The sequence below is a fragment of the Cavia porcellus genome, unplaced genomic scaffold, assembly GCF_034190915.1.
Source record: "Cavia porcellus strain 051 isolate PalLab524CR breed Dunkin Hartley unplaced genomic scaffold, mCavPor4.1 scaffold_11, whole genome shotgun sequence".
Taxonomy (NCBI): Eukaryota; Metazoa; Chordata; class Mammalia; order Rodentia; family Caviidae; genus Cavia; species Cavia porcellus.
This window is the reverse complement of record NW_026947494.1, coordinates 3225447-3247171: the sequence shown is the minus strand read 5'-3', so window position 1 is coordinate 3247171 and position 21725 is coordinate 3225447.

Sequence of the window (21725 nt, the reverse complement as noted above, 5' to 3'; positions counted from 1 at the left end):
TGGGGTGACACCAGTTACAGGGCAACCTCCCTGCCGTGACTTCAGCACCTGCAGTCTTTGCCCTTGAAGCCAGCTCTTGGAGTGCAGTTTGAGGTGAGTCTTTCTATCTTGTTCTGAAATCCCATCCCACCCAGAATCCTTCCTGAAGAAGCCAGGGATTTGGCCAAGGGGGATTGCCCTTTGTGGTCTGTCTGTCGTCACAGTGACATTCTGAAATCAGTGTCTTCCTTCAGCACATCCCGAGTTAGCAGCTGTGTCTGAACAAGAGAGGGGCAAGAAATCGAGTTCAATGGTCCTCTGCAGTTTCAAGTGCCCGAGAGCCCCAGAAAACTGGCCACATGGATTGAAATAGAAATAACTCAAAGGAAACAGCAGAGCCTTTTGGCATCCGCTAATGAAACTCTCAAGCACTTTCAACAAATACCTTTAGCACTGCACAGAATGGCTTAGAACCATGATGTGGACGGCTGTGGAAGCCTGTGTACAGTGAGGTGCACGTGACAGGGCATCCATGTGGAAGAAAAGTACACACATCCCAAGTACCACCTTCTCATCCACTCACCCTGTCTCCGACATGGCAGGCACTGGAACAGCGCAGTGACACTGATGGGCAGAGCGATGAGCTGTGCCTGAGCTCAGGGCAGCCACTCACGGCTCAAGGGAGATCAGCACACAGGGTGACCGCGCACCCCACAGGAGGCAGAGGAGGCCACCAGAGCAGATGGAGCACCCCAAACTTGGCTTTCATATACCCCGAAGGACTCTTAAGTCCACACTGAGACTGGAGAATCAGTAGCATTTATGCAGGATGAGTACAAAAATGCAGGTTACCCCAGGGAGACATTCTGTGGCCCCCCTGCATCCCTTGTGTGTCCTGAATGCCGAGAAATCACCACAGTACAGAAGCTGTGCTGATGGCAATGGTGGTCTCATTTCAGGAAATGTGCTTCCTCTACAGCAAACGTAACAGAGGAAAAGGACTGATTCTCCCCTTACCTAGGAAGCCTTTATGGGCACCAAATAACTAACTTGCCATGCAGTGATGACAACCCCTAGCATCGCAGCTGTGCTAAGGGGCTGAGAGCGGGTAGAGGACTTTCCCAAGACCCACCTTGCCCGGTTGTCCTTGTCATGAATGAACTCAAGCATTCCCTGCCCGATGCTGGAGGCTGCTCTCCCTGGAAATTTTCAGTGTAACATTAGAACTTATTTTCCATAGAGTGCAGTCTTTAGTTTTACAGTGTGGGTGCAGATGATTTAAGGAGACCCAGCACCTCTTGAGTTCCTAAATGGCCAGAGTTTATTTCTCACTCCTAAGGATGCAGGAGCTTCTTTTTGTAGGCAACACAAGGACAGCACTGTCTTGAGAATGCACTATCTGCAGATGTCAAGATCATCACAGGAAGGAGCAGTTTCCAAAGGAAATGTAGGAGATTTACACACTCGCAGCAAGAGGAGGGTAGGCTGTGTGCTGCAGGGTGTCGGGGTGAACCAGACTGCTGTCGGTGTGTGTACAGCATGCATGTATGCATGTGTGCAGCATGAGCATCCGTACATGTATCACAAGCCTGCAAGCCTTCATTTCTTTTGACTATCACCATTAAAAATTAAAGTGAAGATACTAGATAGCTTCATGAAAATCCAAAAATCTGCATTCTAGGTTCTATAACCAAAGAGAGTTCTCCAAGAATCCTTGTGTGCAGTTTGCATTCTACTAACCAACCACCTTCCTGGGCTGTGAGTTCTTAGAAAACTCTTAGAAGCTGTTAATGAAAATTAGGAGCCCCTATGTCTGTGCCTTGAACACACTGTGAAAGTCACATTTACTTTATTATATCATTACTGAAAAAGAAGTGTGAGGAATGATTTTTCCAGGGTGATTGCGAGTGTTTGTGTGCATGTGAAACCTAGTTGAAGTTGGCACTCTGCTCAGGCAATGAGTACCACTGGCTCTGGGGCTGGGCAGCAGCAGCTCAGGGTGGGCTGGGTGAACCTGGGCTGTTAGACTCAAAGGCAGAACAAGGGCACGTCCTCTAAGCTAGCATGATGTACACCAATGCAAAGAAGCCCTGGGTGTGTAGAGGTTGTGTGGGTTGAAAACCACTAAGATGGAGGAGAAGGAGGGGGAGCAGGGAAGAGCATCAGGAAGAAGAAGAGGAAGAGAAGGAGGACGACTAGAAGGAGGAGGAACAGGAGAAGGAGGGAAAGGAGAAGGGGAGAAGGAGGAGGAAAGGGAAGAGCAGGAGAAACAGGATGAGGAAGAGGGAGAGGAGGAGAAGGATGAGACGGCAGAGGAGAAAGAGGAGGAGGAATGGGAGGAGGGAGACAGGGAATAGAAGGAGAAGAAAAAGGAGAAGGAGAAGGATTTGGAAGAGGAGGGGGAGAAGAAGAAAGAAAAGGAGAAGAAAGAGAAGGGAGATGAGGAGGAGAGGGAGGAGGAGGAAAAATAGGAAGACCAGGAGAAGAAAGTCAAGGAGGAGCAGGAGGAGGAGGAGGAGGAGCAGGAGGAGGAAGAGAAAAGTGAGCTCGATTTGGCTGATGTACCTTCTGAGCTGAGTCAGGGTCGGGCGTAGTCCTCCGGGTCCCAGAGGGTCATGCACGGGGGACTCCTGTGAGGCCCTCCTGTTCTCCTCCGGGACTCTGGGGTGCTATGTCCGCCTGAGGTCACACTGGCTTCCAGGAACACCTGCCTAGCCCAGGGCTGCCCACACTGCGTGCCTCCTCTGCTTTCTAGTCTCTCCTGATCCCTAGCCTTTGTTCGTATCCAGAAAAGAGACAAACTAATGGAGAGACAGCGCTGTCACCTCGCAGCCTCCCCAGCAAGGTCACTCTGACTCTTGCACACATGTGGGAGATGAAGACAAAGCCAGACATAACTGTTCCTGAACATTGACTGCCAATCCTGTATCATGTTCTCTAGCTTCATCCATAGTGCTGAAAATGTCAAATTTCCTCCCTTTATAAAGGAGTCTGAATATATATGCTACTGCCACATGGTCCTTATCGATTATCCATAGATGGACACTCAGGTTGTTTGCCTATCTAGGCTGTTGGCAGTGGTGAGGTAGAGGCACAGTTGTCTGGTCAACATCGTGATTTCTGTGTCTTTGGCTGTGTACTCACAAGTGAGATTGCTGGGCTCCAGAGGAGTTCCATGTGATCATGAGTCAGGACGTGTCAGCTTGACTGGAGAAAGAGACACCAGCAGAACTGTAGAGCCCCGTTCTCAGTATGTGGTGGATAAGTGACAGACAGGCCAGGACACGGAAGGAAAACCCACCCCGGATGTGGGTTATGCCCATTTTCAAAAGCTCCAGTCTTCCCGAGGGGCTCATCCTTGCTGCTGTTGCATGTGGACTCCTGTCTCCAGGCTTCTTCTGTCTTCAGGCTTTCAACTCATGCTTGGCCCAGTGTTGCTCCTGGAATCTCCCTGGCTGGCAGGAGGCAGGGGGGATCCCTCTTGTTCTGGGTTTCTGTCTTCTGGGGCTGAGTATCTCCTCGATCTCCTATTTGTTCATTGTGCAGGTGGACTTGTGCACTCTCCCGTCTCTGAACCTGTGAGCCAAACTAAGAAATCCCCCTTTTTTTCTCTGTGTTTTTCTTTAGTTCTAGTCATCTTTCTCTCTTCCCTCAAATATCCCTCTTGATTTCATGATAGTTTCATGTCAGTGAACATCATCTCTTCTGATTCTGGTTTGCTTTAATGTTTATTTGTTTTCTCTTTCATTCTTTTTCCTGTACTATTCTCCAGCCTCCCCCAAATAGGGTGAATATCATGAGTTTTACACCCTTCCTTGCACTGAATTTATCCTCATTCACCTGTCTGTTTTGTCACCTCTCCTTTTTAAATGCCACCAAACAGGATAAAATCAATGATCACGGGGCAACTTATTGCATAAAAGCTCTCAGTATATGTTGCATTTTGTTATATAACTGTAGAGCCTGCTCCTAAGGTTAAAAGCATCAAATTGCTAGTTACCACAGTTTGTTGGTTTCTACGCTGAGCTTGGTGGTATTGTTTATTACTAAGTACCTTAGCCAGGATGTCATGATGTTGTGATCAATTTTCTTCCTTATTGTGGTTGTGTGTGGCAATAACCATTAACAGTAGTACAGTACCAAAGGACAGAGTGTTGAGTCAAGTAAATACCAACATCTCCTTTCTTAATAAACTGGGAAGGGTGGTCTTTGAGATGGACACAAACACCAACAACCATCAACACCTAGAAGACAGCTCTGAGGAATAGACATTTCCTAGGGAAGCACTGATGTAGGGATAAAGCTGTCTGCCACAGGAAATTGACAAGCAGCAACACAGAAAACAAAACATAGAAAATGACAAAATGCAGAAGTAAATGCAGACCTCCAGCTCACCCAGGACAAGTTCAGAGCACAATGAGACAGAGGACATCGGGAGCTACATACTGGAGCTTTCTAAAATGATAGCAGCAGAAGTGAAAGAAATAAAGATATGGCTATGGAAACAATAATCTCTCAGGTGAGCCTCCCTGTCCTACTGACAATAAAACTGACAAGATAAAAGAGATGCCTAAGGAATCTAGAGCAGACAGAGATAGAAAACAGAGGAGTTTAGGAAAATGATGGAAAGCACAAGAGCCCAGCACAGGAAAGAAATGGAAGCCATGGAACAGATTCAAATAGATACATAGGAGATTATATAGACTAGATTGAATGAAGGCAAAGGCAGAATATCAGATCTATAAGACAGGATTCCAGTTAGCGAACGTGAAAAGAACAGTAGGGACCATGATCGCGAATTGAAATGGTCCCTTAAAAACAGCAAGGGACCATGAAAAGTCAATCCAATAGCTCCATGATGAAGCAAAGAAAGACAGCATCATGCTCACTGAGTTAAAAAGAAAGCCAGAGATATCTGAAATGCCATTTAAAACCTCTTCACAGACTACTCACAGACATAATGGCAGAAAACTTCCCACACATGAATAAGAATTTGACATACAAATACATGAGGAGCATAGAACTCCAATTAGCCATGACCAAAACTGATCTATACCAAGCCACAAAATGATCAAGATCCTAGAAATTCAGCACAAGAATAGAATACTAAAAGCTGTCAGAGAAAAGAAACAGATCACCTACAAAACAAAGCCCATCCGAATCACAGCAGATTTGTCAACATTAACTCTTAGAAGAACTTGGAGTGAAGTATTTTAAGTTCTGAAAGAAAAACATTCCAACCTAGATTGTTGTACTCTGAAAAACTATCCTTCAAAATTATCCAGAAATAAGATACTTCTACGATAAAAAAAAAAACAACTAAAGAAATTCATGACCACCAAACCAGCTCTCCAGAATGCTGAGTGATATTTTAGAAAAAGATAAGGAAGGACAAAGTTCCAAAAACACGAGTAGAAAGAAGCAAACAGTCAGGGAAAGCCATTAAACAGAAGTAAAAAAAAAATAGGGTCATAACAATAGGAAAATAAGAAGGATGAGGGAAGACACAACAGTTATAAACATCAAAGCAAATGATCTCAGTTCACCAATCAAAATAAACATACTGCCAGAATGGATCAAGAAACAAGATCCAACTATACCCAATATACAAGAAACACGTTTAACCCAGAAAGAAATTTGGATGGAAAACAATACTCTATGTGACAGGAACATGGAGTTAAATACATAAAAATGTAAAAGTAGCTATTTGCAGATAATATGAACTTTAAGCCATGATGGATCAAAAGAGACAAAGAAGATCACTACATACTTGTTAAGTAAAAGCTCCAAGAAGAAGCAATAACAATCGTAAATATATATACACCAAATACTGGTGCATTTACAAATAAAACATATGTTAAGGGACAAGAAAAATCAAATGAGCACCAACACAATTGTAATGGGAGGTCATAATACCCCACTGTCACAAACAGACCAATTAAATAAAACATTAACAAAGAAATGATAGAAATAAACCAAACTTGTGAACAAATGGTCTTAATAGATGTCTACACAAAACATCAGAATGTGCATTCTTTTCAGCTGTCCATGTAGCGTTTTCCAAAATAGACCAAATACTATCCCAAGGAACATGCCTCAGTAAATGTAAAGGAATTGAAATTATCCCTTGTAGAGAGACAACAGCCTCTCTGAGAATTGCCATCCAGACACTGGAGAGTAGCATCTTGAGAAAGACAAGAAGGAGGGAAGTGGGTCACTGGACCCAGAAAGAATCTTACGTGTGGATTAAAGCCCACAGAAAGAGTGAAGAGAGAAACTCCAACCAAGAAGGAGGTAATGGCTGTGTCTTCTTCCTGATAAGGGACTCACAGCATGGGAGGAGAGGTTCATACCTGCAGACCTAGAGTGATGGTGACACCTGGCAACTCTGGAGGCTTCTGCAGAGGGGCTCGGTAGTGGAGGAGAGCAACAGAGATGCGGACTGCACTGGCTGGTGGTGAGTGCAGAGAACTTGGTCCTCACACAGAGGAGAGCAGTTAGCCAGGAGCCATCTTGGAGATGGGCTGGTTGAGCTCAGAATCCAGTACTGTTGCCGCTCCATCTAGCAGATCCAGCAGGGCTCAGATTCATGGAAACTGGCTGGAAGGTGGTGGCCCAGTGAGTCCGGTCTTGGGCAGCCTGCTGAGATTCTCCACTACCCCACCAGTAAGCTACTGCTGGCCTTCTGGGAGAGAGCTGCACAAACTGGGAGTCTATGTCCACAGCTCGTCTACTAGGGAAGCCAGAGGCAACGCTGGAAGTGTAATGGGGGTTTACTGTCTGTGTCTTTTTTCTCTTTCTCCCTCATTGATCTTGTTTTTGGATGAGTGTGAACACGGGTGTGTTCAATTCTGTTCTTCCTTTTATCTCTTCCGTCTCTCTTACTTCAGTCTTCTGCAGCAGTTTCCCAAAGTTGACAGAACCCCACTTTGTCCTCCAGCCTTACTTCTAATCTCTGTCACTGCTTCTACTTCTCTACTTTTTCCTTAATCCTTTTCAAATTTTAATTCCTGAGGGAAAAATTGACTTGTATACCACAGATAATTTTATGGTTTGTTTTAGATTTTGTTGTATAACCACCAATCTAGTTCATATGATTAAAAGTGGCAAGTTAAGGGTTAGCTCAGTTTGTCATTTACCAGGGTGTGTTTGATGCTATCTGTGCCACTATAGTCAAAACTGATGAAATTGTTCTAAACAGCGGTTGGTCCTGGTACTCCATGACTGAGATGGACTAAGGGCCACAGAAATTATCCCTTGTATATTGTCTAATCATAATGCAATGAAATTGGAAATCAATGACAAAAGAAACCACAAAACTGCATAAACACCTGGAAATAAAATGACACCAGCCTGAAGAATCAATGGGTCACAGACAAAACTAGAGAAGAAATAAGAGAATTTCTACCATTAAATATTAATGCTGATAGAACCTACAGAAATTTATGGGATGCAGTGAAAGCAGTCCTAAGAGGGAGATTTACAGCAGTAAACCTTAGAATTAGGGAAATAGAATAAGTTCAAATAACCTAAAGTTGAATCTCAAACTTTTAAAAAAAGAACAAATCAAACTTGAAGCTTGAATGAGGAAAGAAATTATAAAAATAGGAGCAGAAATTAATGCAATGGAGACCAAGAAAATAAAACAAAGAATTAATGAATCAAAGAATTGGTTCTTTGAAAGATTAAATAGAATTGATAAAACTTTAGCCAACTTTATCAAACAGAAGAAAGAAAAGATTCAAATTCATGCAATTAGAAATGAAAAAAATTGAAATCTCAACAGATCTTATGGAAATCAAGAAGATCATCAATACTTATTTTGAGAACTTATCTCTAATGAGATGGAAAACACAGAAGAAATGAACAGATTCTTAGATACATATGAATTGTCAAAACTAAGTCAAAAGTTTATAAAATTTTAAATAACCTAATATCAATCAATAAAATTGAAAATGTAATTAAAAACTTAAAAACAAAGAAAAGACCTAGATTCTTATGAATTCACTGCTAAATTTTACAAGAAATTGAGAGGATGTATTGCCACTACGGATGAAACTCTTTAATGAAATTTAAAGAGAAGCAATACTTCCAAAGTCTTTCCTGGAAGCAAACTTTACCCTGATACGAAGACCAGAGAAAGACCCAGCCAAAACAGAGAACTATAGCCAATCTACCTAATAGGAATAGATGCAAGTGTCTTTAATAAGATACTGGCAAACAGAAAGCAGCAAATCATCAAGAAGATTATACACCATGACCAAGTAGGGTTCATGCTAAGGATGCAGGAATTGTTCAACATATACAAAGTCAATAAACATAATATACCAAATCAACAGAGCCAAAGACAAAAATCATATGATCATCTAACTAGATGAAGAAAAAGCATTTGATAAAGTCTGATGCCATTTCATGATAAAAACTCTACATAAAGTTGGAATACATGATCTTTATCTCAATCTGATAAAGACAATTGAACAACCCAAGAGCTAACACTAAATGGCCCCAAACTGAAAGCATTCGCTCTAAAATCAGGAGCATGACAAGGATATCCACTACCACCACTTCTACTCAATGTAATTCTGGAAATGTTAGCTGGAACAATTAGATAAGAAAAAGAAATAAAAGGAATAAAGGTACGAAAAGAAGTTAATTTATCATCATTTGTGGATGACACAATACTCTACAGAGAAGATCTCAAAAACGCCATCAAAAGACTACTACAGTTAATCACTAAATTCATTATGCATCTGGATAGAAAGTTAACGTTCAAAAATAAATCGTACTTCTCTACACTAACAACAAATGCATTAAGAGAGAAAGTATGTAAAGCACACCGTTCACAATAGTGTTGAAAAATGAAATACTTAAAAACCAATCTAACAAAGGAAATGAAAGAACTACACATTGAAAACTACTGTACTCTGAAAAAAGAGATTGAAGATATCATAAAATGGAAATACATGCCTAGCAAGGATTACAGAACCAACATAGTGAAAGTGATCATAGTTCTACAACTGTTATAGATTGAATGCAGTTGTAATCAATATAGCACTAGTGTAACTTACAGAACTAGAGCAAACATTCCTGAAATTCATTTAGAATCAGAAGAGACCTAGAATAGCAAATACAATGTCAGGCTACAAAGCCAAGGCTGGGGCATGACAATCCTCAGCTTGAAATTATACTACAAGCTACTGGGATAAAAACAGCATGGTACTGGCAAAGATACAGACCAGTGAAACAGGTTAGAAGATGTGGAGACAACACCAAACACACTCAGCCACCTGATCTTTGACAAAGAAGCCAAGCATGTTCACTGGAAGAAACAAACCTTCTTTAATAAATAGTGCTGGAAAAATTGGCTTTCCACATGCCAAAGACTAAAAACAGACCCAAGTGTATTACCATGCATAAACTAAAATCAAAATGGATCAAAGGTGTAAATATTAAAACAGAAACACTAAATCTGCTGCAAGAGAGAATAGGGGAACTCTGGAAGACATAAGTGTAGGCAAAATTTTCATGAAAAAAATAAAAACCAGACTGCATGGGAAATACTACAAAGAGTCAATAACTGAGATCTCATCCAACTAAAAACAACTTTTGCACGGTAAAGAAATTGCCAATAGTGTGGAAGGACAGTCCACAGAGTGGGAAAGCCTTAGCCAGTCATCCCTCGTACAAAGGGTTAGTATCTAGAACATATAAAGTGTTGGAGAAAGTCAGACCTTCTAAATTTAAAGACCCAGTCCCCAAAGGGGTCTCTGAGGTGAATACCCACTTCTCAGAGGATGAAATGCAAGTGGCAAATACATATATGAAGAAACGTTCAGTGTCACTGGTCAACTGAGAGATGCAAATTAAGACAATGCTGAGATTCCATCCCACCCCAGAAAGAATGGTTATCACAAGAAATCAACCAGTAACAAGTGCTCACAGGGCTAAGGGAAAAAGGAACCCTTCGCCACAGTTGGTGGGAGGGTGGACTGGTTCAAACACTGTGGAAATCAGGGAGGAGATCCCTCAAAAATCTACAATTAGAGGTGCCGTTTGATCCAGCTATACCTTTTCTGAGGGTCTTCCCAGGGAGTTAAAAACACCATATCACAGTGAGGTGTGTATACCTATGTTTACAGCAGCACAATTTGTAATAGCTAAATTTTTGAAACATCCAAAATGCCCATCAACTGAGGAATGGATAAAGAAAATGTATGGGTGATTTTTTAAATACAGTATAGTGCTACTCACACATAAAAAAGGATAAACTTGAGACACTTCTAGGTAAATGGATGTACCTTGAGACCATACTTTTAAGTGAAATAAATCAGATTCACACATGTAAATATCACATGATTTCCATGGTAGGAGATACTGAATGTATCAATGAGGAGCAACGTATTTATAAAATATTATAGAATAGGAAGAAATTGTTTAAAAGAAAAGGGAAATAGGGAAAGAAAGAGGAAAGAAGGGAAGGGGGGGGGAAAAGATTCCACGCTCTGAAATGAAGTAAATCACGCACGTTTAAATATCATAGCGGGAGAAATGAAAAGTGTAAATAAGGACCAAAATGTATAACAAATACAGGAAATAGGAAGAAAATATTAAAATGGGAAGGGGAACAAGGAACGGGGCAGAAGGAAAGGGAGAGAATGCACAAGAGGAAAGAAAAGAAGGGAGGAAATGGAAGCAAAGCTTCTGTAAGGAAGGGAGGTCGAAGGAGGAGAGGGGTCCAGAGGTAAAAAAGAATCGGGAAACATCACGTACGGTGCAGACCTCCTCTAGTGAGTGTGGCCGTTATGTGTGTCTGAAATACACCACAACATTAATAAAAAAAGCTGCCCTCACTGCAGTTAAGAAACATAATAATTCTTTGCTTGCATCCAAAATAAAAACTGCCATGTAAATGAACATCTGGTGACCCTATTTCCAGTGGTCACACTAACTCGTTTGTTTGCTTTTGAGGTTTATCTACGCTGGAATTCTATGTAGCTCTGTCATTACTGAATGGATGTACCTTTTTAAGTCCTTACGTATTCTTTGACTCCCTTTTTCTCTATTTCTTTTTTGAAGAAATTTATTATTTTACCCGAAAAATTTTTATATCTTCCAGTTTGATAATTGCATTCTTGTAGTGCAAATAAAACACTTGTCTTTCTTTTATACCTGCTGAAGTTCTCAAGGAGGATCTTTAGGGCTATAATTGCATATTTATGTACATATGTGTGTATGTGTGAATACATGCAAAATCGTATCTACATGTCGATGCATGTCCTACAGACTCATTCCTGTGTGTGCATCCCTGTATTATGTACCTCTTCAGACTCCTTCAAGAGGAGAGTTACCCACCTCCGTTCAGAGCCCCATAACCTTCTTGTAAGGTCAGTAGCTGTAGACACTGAGGTGCATGGCTTTCCCGCTTCAGAGCTCAATGTAAACCATGCTCAGAGGTGCCCAGAGGCATGAGCTGGGCTTGTGTTCTGGAAAGGCCTTCAGCAGAAGTGAGACAGGTCCCACTATCTGCCCTGTAGCCGTGACTTGCTCTCTGCCTTTGCACTTGTGACTTTGTCCGGGGTCTGAATTATCAGCTGCTGGTCAGCATTGAACACAGCCCGCCCCATCTCTGGGTGCAGTGTAAGCTCCTGAGATCGGCTCCCCGGCATCCTCCGTCCCCTAAGTCTGTCCTATTTGGGAGGTTGCTGGCCCATCTCTGGCTTACCATGGTTCCTCTGGCAGTCTAGGCTCTGAACTCTCTCTTTGGTCTGCCCTGCATCCACAGTGCCCTTTGGGGTTCCTCAGAGATACAAAATACAAATGCTAGAACATATGGATGAACCTATTGGTCTGAGACCCAGGAACCCCGTGATGATGCTGCAGTAATTCTAGTCAGAAACAAAAGCCTAAGTGCTCGGAGCCACTGATGCCAGTGCCAGCCCATGGGCAGCTGGAGCCCCCTGCCCCAGGCAGGTGGGCAGGCAGAGGGTGGCCTCCTCTGGCCACGATTCCTGGTTCTGCTCAAGTCCTCAATGGGCTGAGTGAGGCTCATACACAGGGGAGAACCATGACTTTAATAAGCCCACAACTGAAATGCTAACTATTGCCGGAAATTCTCTCCGGATACCCAGAGAGTGGCTGGGCACCTTGTGGCCCAGGGAAGTTGACACTCGGATGCCCCATCCTGGGTCATATCTGCTGACGAGCTCCTTCGGCAGTCCCTCCTCAGAGACACTCTGGCTCTCTGCACCTGCTCCTGCTGCCCTGCAGATGTAACCTGCCAGGCCTCTTCTCTACTGCCTTGGGGTGTCCATGCCTGCAGATGGCCCCGTCCCCTTAGCTCCACGGAGCACTGCTCTTTTACTGTACTTCTGCAAATCACTGTACATTATCATAAGGCATGTGTATTGCCTTCTCTCCCCTGCTGGGCCAGAGGCTCTCTGAGGACTTAATTCTTCAGTGATCCAAGCTGGGCTGGAACTTGGGGTCCGCCTGCCTCGACCTGAGTGCTGCACCTGACAGGTGCCTCTACTCTGTCCCCCCAACCTCACCATCTCGACATTCCGTGTTCATTCCCTCAAAGTGAGTGTCGACCCAAGAGTCATGCATTTCCTTTTGTCCGCTCTTAGGCCAGTCCTCCACTCAGGCTTAGTTTTTCAGGGTCCTCATCCTAACTCACGTGGCTGTTGGTGGAATTTGGGTTTCTGTGGCCGTGGGCACCCCCGCTTTCCTGACAGCTGCTCTGAGTGTGGGTGAGCCCAGCCGACCCTGGCTGTGGTTCTGTCTCACACCCCTGTGACCTGGAAGCCTGCGTGACAGTTTGCTCAGGGGACTTCTTACGTAACAGAATGTCACTTGAGCTGACATCATGCTCCGCTGTCACCGTTCCACCCAGACTCTGGGGAGGGGGTTGTGGGCTGCCCGTTCCCCTGCCTGAAATGCTCTTCCATCAGCCCCTTGTTCACACACGGGCCCACTAACCCCTCAGTGATCGACAGGAGGAACAGAGCTGCCCAACTCCTCTGTAGAACCCACTCTTCAAAATTCCCTGCATGACAGGTACCACCACCCCTCATCTGGATTGTATTTACGTGTTCACTTTTCTGCTGTCTGTTTCTCTACAGCAATGTGCATCCTGTGTGGAGGGCCCCACCTGCTGGGTCTTGTTCAGACCCCACCTCTGCCCCTGGCTCCTGGGAGGTCATCACTTGTGGGCTGAGGATGGCAACTCGTGTCCAGGCCTCTGGGTGTTGGCGGAGCCCCTGCTATCCAGGAGATGTGGACCAGCAGTTCTGGGCCCTGAAGGCCAGTGGTCAACTCAGGGCTCTCGGGCCATCCTTGTTTCTACAACAGGGCATTCATTTTCAGCAGTGAGGGCCATTCCAGTGGCCATCCGTCATGTACTATCTGATCACAGTACATCTTCTGTGCCAGATGGGCAGTAAACACAGATTTTTTTCACTGGAAAAAAGATGGTTTTCATCTGTGCATGTAGAAATGTCCATCTAGATGGAGGAAATAGGGATGCAGGAAGAGAGAGGGCCAGCCCACCACGCAGCAGTCATGGTATTGCTGACATGAAAACACTGAAGCCACTTTGGCTTCAAGAATCCCTTCTAGTTTCACAGGGGAAAAAAAAAAATACAGACGTAACCGCAGCATTATCAAAGCTTAGCTGACCTCCCAAAGATGGATGCATCAGCTTATATAATAGATGGGGCATTTCTGGGGATGCTGGCACTGCTTTATCAGAACGAATCACGAATAACACGGCCAATTTGTCTTGGGCTCCAGCCTCCAGCAGTTTCCAATAGGTTGCGCTGTGGAAAGGAAGGCGGAGCGTGGCGATGCAGACCGCTTGGTGATGGGGATATTGCTCCACGGGGAGCGCGCTCATGGGCCCAGCTGGCCGGAGGCTCCATCCAGCTTGCAATGGCTAATGGACCTTGACACTTGACCACATGTAGAGCAACTGCAGATGCTACCCGGCCGCATATGTGATCCATTGTTTACTGTTTCCAAGGAATTTGCATTCATCTTTTATCATGATGCAAACAGCATGAGGATACACCCCACACCCTGCCCAAACATGGGGGCGGAGGAGGGGGGGGGCATTCTTTCTCCTGTCCCTGATCTCTCAGATCACAGATTTCACAGCTGAAGAAAGCCACTGGCCCTAACAGGCAGGTTTATCTCCCCAGCTCCCTGCAGGCCAACGATTTCCACACTGTGAAATCTGTCGCTGCTGTGACAAGGGGATGAGAAACAGGGCAGCTCCTCCGAAAGCACTCACAGCCGGGTAGGGAGGGACTGCAGTGCGGGTTTGGGAATAGCACTTCTGCTAATTCGCAAGCCACCATCTTCTGAGAGGCTTCTAGTCATTTGTTCATGTGAGACAGAAACCTCTGGAGCTGAAGCTATGTGCGTCCCTGGAGGGTCAGCAGTAAACATCGCCCCTCTCCACACCCACTCTGTCTTCCTTATCAGGGACAGTGAGCATCATTTCAGAACCTGAGAATGTCACTTGGCAGCCAGGATTCGGAGACATTTCCAAGAGTGAGACGGAACTTTGTATCTAAATAAGAGAGCCCTCGCGTTTGCACTTTTGTACCTAGAGGAACACAGCGCCCTCCCTGGAAGGCTTCTGGGGGGCGGGGGGAGCGCCAATGTGTGCTAGCTGCTCCTTCCTTCCACTTCCTCCCAGAGCTAGGAAAACGCTCATCTGAGGCCTGTGCCATGCATGAGTTCGTTTCCTTTAAAACTTACTAAAATGGAGCAGCGCACTAGGTCCTTTCTGTTCTTTCTTGTTTCTCTCCCTCTAGTACTTTGAGAAGCATCAAGGTTGCTGCCTGAAGCTCAGACGGCTGCTTTTCACGGCAAAGCGATGTTCCAAGATGTGCAGAGACAGCAGCTGGGTTGTCCGCAGACCTCTCTGTAGGCATTTGGGTTCTCTAGCCACGGGTGCCTGTGATCAGGGCCTGAGGGTCCTCTGCATTGCTGTCCACGGCCAGTGGCCACCTTCCAGTCACACCAACAGTGGGCAGCACTCCCACTGATTTACCAAGTTTGCCAAGTCTGCCTTTGTGATTGCAGCTACTCTACGGGGTGTGAGGCTTTGGTTTGCAGCTGCCTCAAGGTTCGTTCCGGTGCACATCTGTTCACGTGTCTGAGGACCAGTCCTCTGTGATTTTGGGAAAATGTCTATTGGAGTCCTCTCCCATCCTCACCATCTTTCAGTGGCTGTACGACTTGTACTGATGCCTCTCCTCATTCCTGAAATCGGTCCTTTGTAATTCACTCTCTCCCTTCTTTTTCTGATCTGCTTGATAAAAAGTGTAAAATTAGTTTCACTTTTCCCTTTTTTAGTTTTACTTATTGTTCTGTTATTTTCACTAATTTCTGAACTATTTAAAATGTATTCATACTTTCTATTTAGATTATATTTTCTCTTTTTTTCTGTAGTTCTTGAGGTGGAAGTTGAGGTCAAAGTTTGAGTTTTTTCTGCTTTCTAACATGAGCATCTACTGGTATTTACTTTCTATAGATTTCAGGGTCACCCTATAACCTGAGCAGGTTATATTTGTATTTTCATTCAGTTGAAAATATTTCCTTGCTTTATTTTTATTTCTTCTTTGATCTTTTTTGTTTAGTTTTTAAGTATACCTGTGTTATTCATGTTAATCACAATGTAATATGATCAGAAAATATCCAGACCTGGGTTTTTTAAAACACATTGGGACTTCTTTAGTGATGCAGGATATGGTCCACTTCAGTAAACTTTGTTGTGCCTTCATAAAAATGATGTACATTGTACAGTGCTTAGGTTAAAGTGTCCTATGAAGCTTAGTGAATTCCCGTTAGCTGATTTTGTTCAAATCTCATTATGCATTTTCTGTCCACATCTTCTCAATTGTTGATTAAAAGTATTTAAATCTCCATCTATAGTTAAGATTAGTTTGTTTCTTTTTACAGTGACCTTGCTTTATATAGTTTGAACCTTATTATGCACAAGCGTGCTTAGGGTTTGACCCACTTGATAACTGGATCCCCTTCTTGTGATGAAATAATCTCCTTTATCTGCTCAAGTATTCTCTGCATGAAATTAACTTTGTTGACTACTAGTACAGATTTCTAAACCTGTTCATGTTAGTGTTACATGATATGTCAGTATGTAATGTCTTTGTGAGAGGCAGTATCTGTTTACTTTTGTATCGTGGCCTCTTCTTTCTAGGCGGTGATTTTAGGCCATGTCTACTGTGACTACTGAGTGGATTAGGTGTGAATTCACTTACTGTTTGTATTTCATTGGTGTCACCTCTTCTTTGTTTCCTTTCCTAGATTTCTGCTTCCATTTAACACTGTATCACTGTAGTTCTGTTTTACATTCCTTTTCTCTTATTCTCTATTATTGTTTTGCTACAATAGTGGTGCTTTTAGCTTCATAATATGAACTTCTGGTTTACCCCAGTCTACCTTCAAGGGTAGACCTGTTCTGATGTTATGGTTGATACATTGTATCAACTTGAGAAGTTTACAGGTTTAACTAAGAGACTCAGCAGGGGCCTCGGTTCTTACTTTGTAAACATCCTCATCCTGTGCAAGAGGAGGGCAGGAAGATGGTGCCAGGGCTACACCTGCCCGGCGGGGTGGGGGTGGTTGCATACAATATTAAGGAGGGGAGGGAGGTTTGCTCTGGCTGCTTTTGCTGGCTGCTGCCTTGAAGTTTCCCTGGTACCTGCCACCCTGCCTTGGAAGCAGCTGGATATGGACTGAAACTTCCACAAACAGTGAGCTAAATAAACCTTTCCCTCCTTCATTTTGGGTGTTGGGTGTTTTGTCCTGGCAATGAGAAGAAAGTAACCAAGACAACCGGTTAACATAACCCGTGGGAAGCTTTCAACAGCTCCTTTTCTTCTCTCTTGCTTTTGTGCCATTTTGTCATAAATTTCACTGCTACTATTTAATGTTCGCTAAACACCACTCTGTCATGTCTTGTTCATGCTCCCTGAGTGCTCCCTAGAGCGGGTTGGATCATCAGGATGAACTCATGCCTTCAGGCCCACAGCTGAGATTCTGCTGCTCTTCAGTGTCTGCCTCAGATGGGACTGCATTCCAGCTGGTCCTTTGCCTCTCCCCGGAGAGCATCCTCTGGTATTTCCTGGAGTATTGTTCTCCTACCACCAATGCAGTCCTCCGACTTCTGTGTCTGAAAAGTCTTCAGCTTGCTTTTGCTTTTGCGGGACCTCTTCACGGGGACCAAGTGTGGAGCCAGCAGGTTTTCCTTCCCGTGCTTCAAACTTGCGGCCACACTGTCTTCCTGGCTGTTGTTTCCGGCCAGAAACCTGCTGCCCTCATAACCGAGTCCCTCTTCCTGCTGCTCTTTCTCCTCTGGCTGTTTTTAGGAACTGCTCTTTGCCGTATCTTTGAGTAGTTTCATTACAGTGCTCTTAGATTCTTATTCTTGTTTTACATTGAATTTCTGAGTCTATTTGTTTACAGCTTTTACCAAATTAAGAATAATTTTGGTCTCTGCATCTTCATTTTTGTTTCCTCGTCTCCCTCGTCCTCTTCTCCTTCCTTCTTGTTGTCCTTCACCCGGTGGCATTGTTTTAGTGACATTGGCTGTGATTATATAATTCACCATGCATTTGTCCAAGAGCCCTGATGCTTGTATCATGTTTAAAGTTCTCTTTTCTGAGGTTTTCATCACCAGTTTCCAATAATATGTTTTTGAGTCTGTAATGTTGTATCTGCTTCCTTTCCTAGGGGTGCATTTACAGTCTCACCCCTTGAACTGCTTTTCTAAATGTTTGATTCAGGTCTTTAAAGCTCCTTCCATGTCTCTATGTAGTGCACTGAGTGTACTAGAGATGTTTTAATATACTGTCTTCTAATTGTAAAGTCTATGGAAGTACTAGGTCAGTTTAAGCTGACCAATTTTCTCTGCTTTATAGCTATATTTCCCCCTTTTTTATTTTTTATTTGATGCCAGGTACTGTGGTTTGATTTCATTGTACACTGGGTAGTTTTGTTTTCTTATGGATGTCTTTGATAACTGTCTTGGAGTTCCATTACCTTACTAAAAGTAGTCTACATTCTCCTGGGTTAAATATTTAATGTCTCGAACTGGAGCAGATCTAGAATTTTCCTTGGCAGGAAAAAGAATAGTTCTCATACACTTATCCCCAGTGCCAATCTTAAGAAAGAGCCTCTTCTTCTGGGTGCTGTACCTTGTGGTACCAGTCACTGGCTTTGTCGTGAATGTGACTCAGGAGAAATTTGCTTTAACGAATGCTTTGCATACTCAAGTCCGTGTAAATTAGGGTGCAAAGAGTGGTACTGTAATACTGCACAACACAAAATTTTTAAAGTCAAGATTATGAAGCTTTTGTAGTAAAGTGTGAAATCTGAGTTATTCACCTGGATGCAGACTTGTATCTGTTAAATAAACTGCACTGAAAATAATACTTGAAGCTTAAAATTTCAGGGCCAAATTATCAAGTAAATATAAACTATAATTCAGCAAGAAAACCAGAGGTACCTCCTCATTAGTGGCATAAAATAACAAATTTATATTTACATGCATGATGCAAAGATTCCTGATGCAACTGGTACTTTTATGTATAAAACAGCAAACACACTGGAGAAGTTAACCCTTCTTACTGAGTTCATGCTTCTCCTCCACTGCAGCCTTTCTCGGAAATGCATGATCACCTGGCGATGATCCGCTATGCTCTGTGACATCATTCATTTCCTCTCTCTCTCTCTCTCTCTCTCTCTCTCTCTCTCTCTGTGAGCATACCTGTTAGGCTTGGTTTGAGCTTTGACAAGCACTGGGAAGTCCCAGGACCTCAGGCTTCTGTCAGCTCAGAGGATGCAGCACAGAGAGGGGCTTGGAGGTGAACACAGTGGTGCTGCTGGTCTCCTAAGCAAATCCTTGTGGTGTCAGACTTGTCATTTTCAGTCTAGCCTTTACACCCTGTTTGACACTGAGCAGTTTACCTCCTGCTTGAGCCTGCTGATCCACATAGAAAAATCTATCCATATTAACTTCCCAGAAATAACAGCGTAGTGTTATCTATTCATATCGTGGTAGGTTCTAAAGAGGATCTAAGGACTGGCCACCTCTGGTTGTCACATTGTACATCAAGCTGCTGTTGCCAGGAAGAGAGTTTATTCTACTTGATAACTGAGTTTAGATGTAGACTTTGAAATTTGGAAACCCGTTTCCAGTGTGTCACCTTCAGTCTCCTTCAGCCTTTCACAGCCACTGAGGCCCAGTTGCACCTGGCGGAGCTCACGCCGGACCCCCTGGGACGCACCGTGGTGGTGCTGCAGTCAGCGGTGTCTGCGCTTGGCCCCTGCCCTTTGTGTCCTCAGCTGAGTTAACAATCCCGCTGCGGCAGGACAGCAGGTGTTAGCAGCTCTGCTTTCCCACCTCCTCCCACGTTGATCCACTGCAAGGACGAGGACAGATGTGCCGTGGACGCTGAGAGGGCTTCAGGGCCCCGCGCTCCTCCTCACACGTGCGCTTGAGGACAGAGAGCAAAGCTGCAGGCAGGAGCGTGGAGAGACCGCGACGCTGCGGTGGAACTGGGCAGGACTTGAGACGCCCTGATGCCGGCTCGCCTCTGAGGCCCCCCTCGCCCCGCCAGCCTCCCTTCACGTCCACACGGTGCGGATGCAGACGTGCACACGGGTGCCACCACCGGCTTTCCTCCGTGGAGGAGGAGCCCAGCGCTGTAGACCGAAACACAGACGCCGCCGAGCAGGGGCTCTTGGCTGCTGCCACAACTCGGCTTCTGGGGTGCGTCACTGTGGATCTTCCTCTCGCAGAGCAGAGCCCTGGCGGCTTTGGGAGACCCCACAGAGCTGAGACAGGCGACTGAGCCCCACTAGGTGCGGACAATGGTTGGGCTATCATCTGGAGGAGCGATAGAGCCCAGGGACACCAGCTGCAGAATGGGGTCAGCGTGTCAGAGTGAGGACAGGAGGACGTGAGCCCAGAGCTCCTGCTCCCGGTCAGCATTTCTCTGGAGGAGAAATGGCAGAGAAACCTTGGCCTCCCGCAGTGTGTGCCTCCCAGGTCCCCAGCGTCCCTAACTGGAAATGGGGCTGTGACTTGGTGCTCATCCTGAGACAGGCATGTCAAGTCACAGAGGAGTGCCTGGTCCCCACCACATGTAATGGCTGAGGTAGGAACCAGTGTCGGGGTCTCCTGACCTGCGACACTGTGCCACACAGGTGGTTTGATCCCCTGTCTGCACATGTTTCAAATCAAGCGAGGAATATAAATGAAATAATCCGCCTCAACCCTCTCCGGCGCTTGGCAGGGGTCATCCTTGAGAGGTGTTGGCGTGGAGTCCAGTTCCTGCACCCCACAGGGGTCCTGCAGCTTGGGGGAGCCAAGGTGGGTCCCTCCCTCATCCAGTCTCCAGGGAGGAGAAGGCCTGAAGCTGCTGAGCACACCCTGTTTGGGCCACACCTGGCCACTCCCCTCTCTCAGGTCCTGGGCTCCTCCTGGCTCCCATTGCCTTTTCCTCCTCCTTTAGAGACAGACAGACAGACAGACACACACACACACACACACACACACACACACACACACACACCCCACTGGATCTCTCAATTTCCCTTTGCAGCCTTTGTCCTAGGAGCATCATGGGTCTGTCTTCTGGCTTCCACAGGGAGCCTTGGCTTCCACACTGGGAGCAGCAGTGTGCAACCTTCTCAACGACAGCTCCCCTTTAACAGAAACTGGCCGAACCAGCCACCTCAGACACCTGAGTCACCAGGCTGCTAGGCTCCATGCCGAATAAAACTGTGGCACCATGGGAGGCTGAAGCAGGAGGATCCAAGTTTGAATTCAGCCTGGGACACTCAGCAATGAAACAGGACTCTGATTCAAAACAAAAATTTAAAAAAGGCCTCGGCTGTAGGTCAGTTTAAGGTGCAGGTCAGTGTAAGTTCTATTTCCAGTACTGCTAACATGAATAATTAAATAACATTTGAATGAAAATCACTGAAGAAGGAAGCCTGTCTGATCTGAGTGTCCCTTCTCCTCCTGCTGTGGTCTTTTCTGTGGCCAGTCCAGGTGGATGTGGTCACAGGGCCTGGCAGATGGGACTGAGTGTCAGCATCTCCCCTGGCCCTGGCGAGGCCTTCGTCACCCGGTGCACAGTGCACCCTGCAGAGATCTGGCTGCCGCAGTGCTAAGCAGGGCTCAGAATGTGTGACCGTGCTTCCTAGTGCTTCCCCTGCTCCCTGTGTAGGAGCGCCTTTTCCGAGGGGCTCAACCCGCATATACTGCCTGGGAATTCTTTCCAGTGGGCACTGCCAGGGCAGCACTGCGGGGCTGTCCCTGAGACGATCAGCTGAGGGACATCAGAGCTGACTTGGGCTCACCGTTTTATGGACTCCAGTCTGCGATGCGATTGGGTGAACCTGGTGATCCTGGGGCTGTTGTGGCAATGAGGGGAGCGTAAGCTGCAATCTGCTTACTTCCTGGCCACAAGCAAAGGGGAGGCCGGGAAGGGGTGGGGTCCCAGTCACACCCTCTGTGGCTTCCAGGCCTCCGGCGGGGTCCCACTGCAGGGGAACACCCTCCCTTTGCCCCTGCCTAGCTGGGGACGCTGGGTGCTACCGCTCAGCTGAGTGGCGGGGAGCTCTGTCCCCACAGGACAGACATCTCGGGTTCTGGCTTTCAGGTTCCCGTTCTATGCTGCGACAAGTTCCAGCTCTGTGACTCC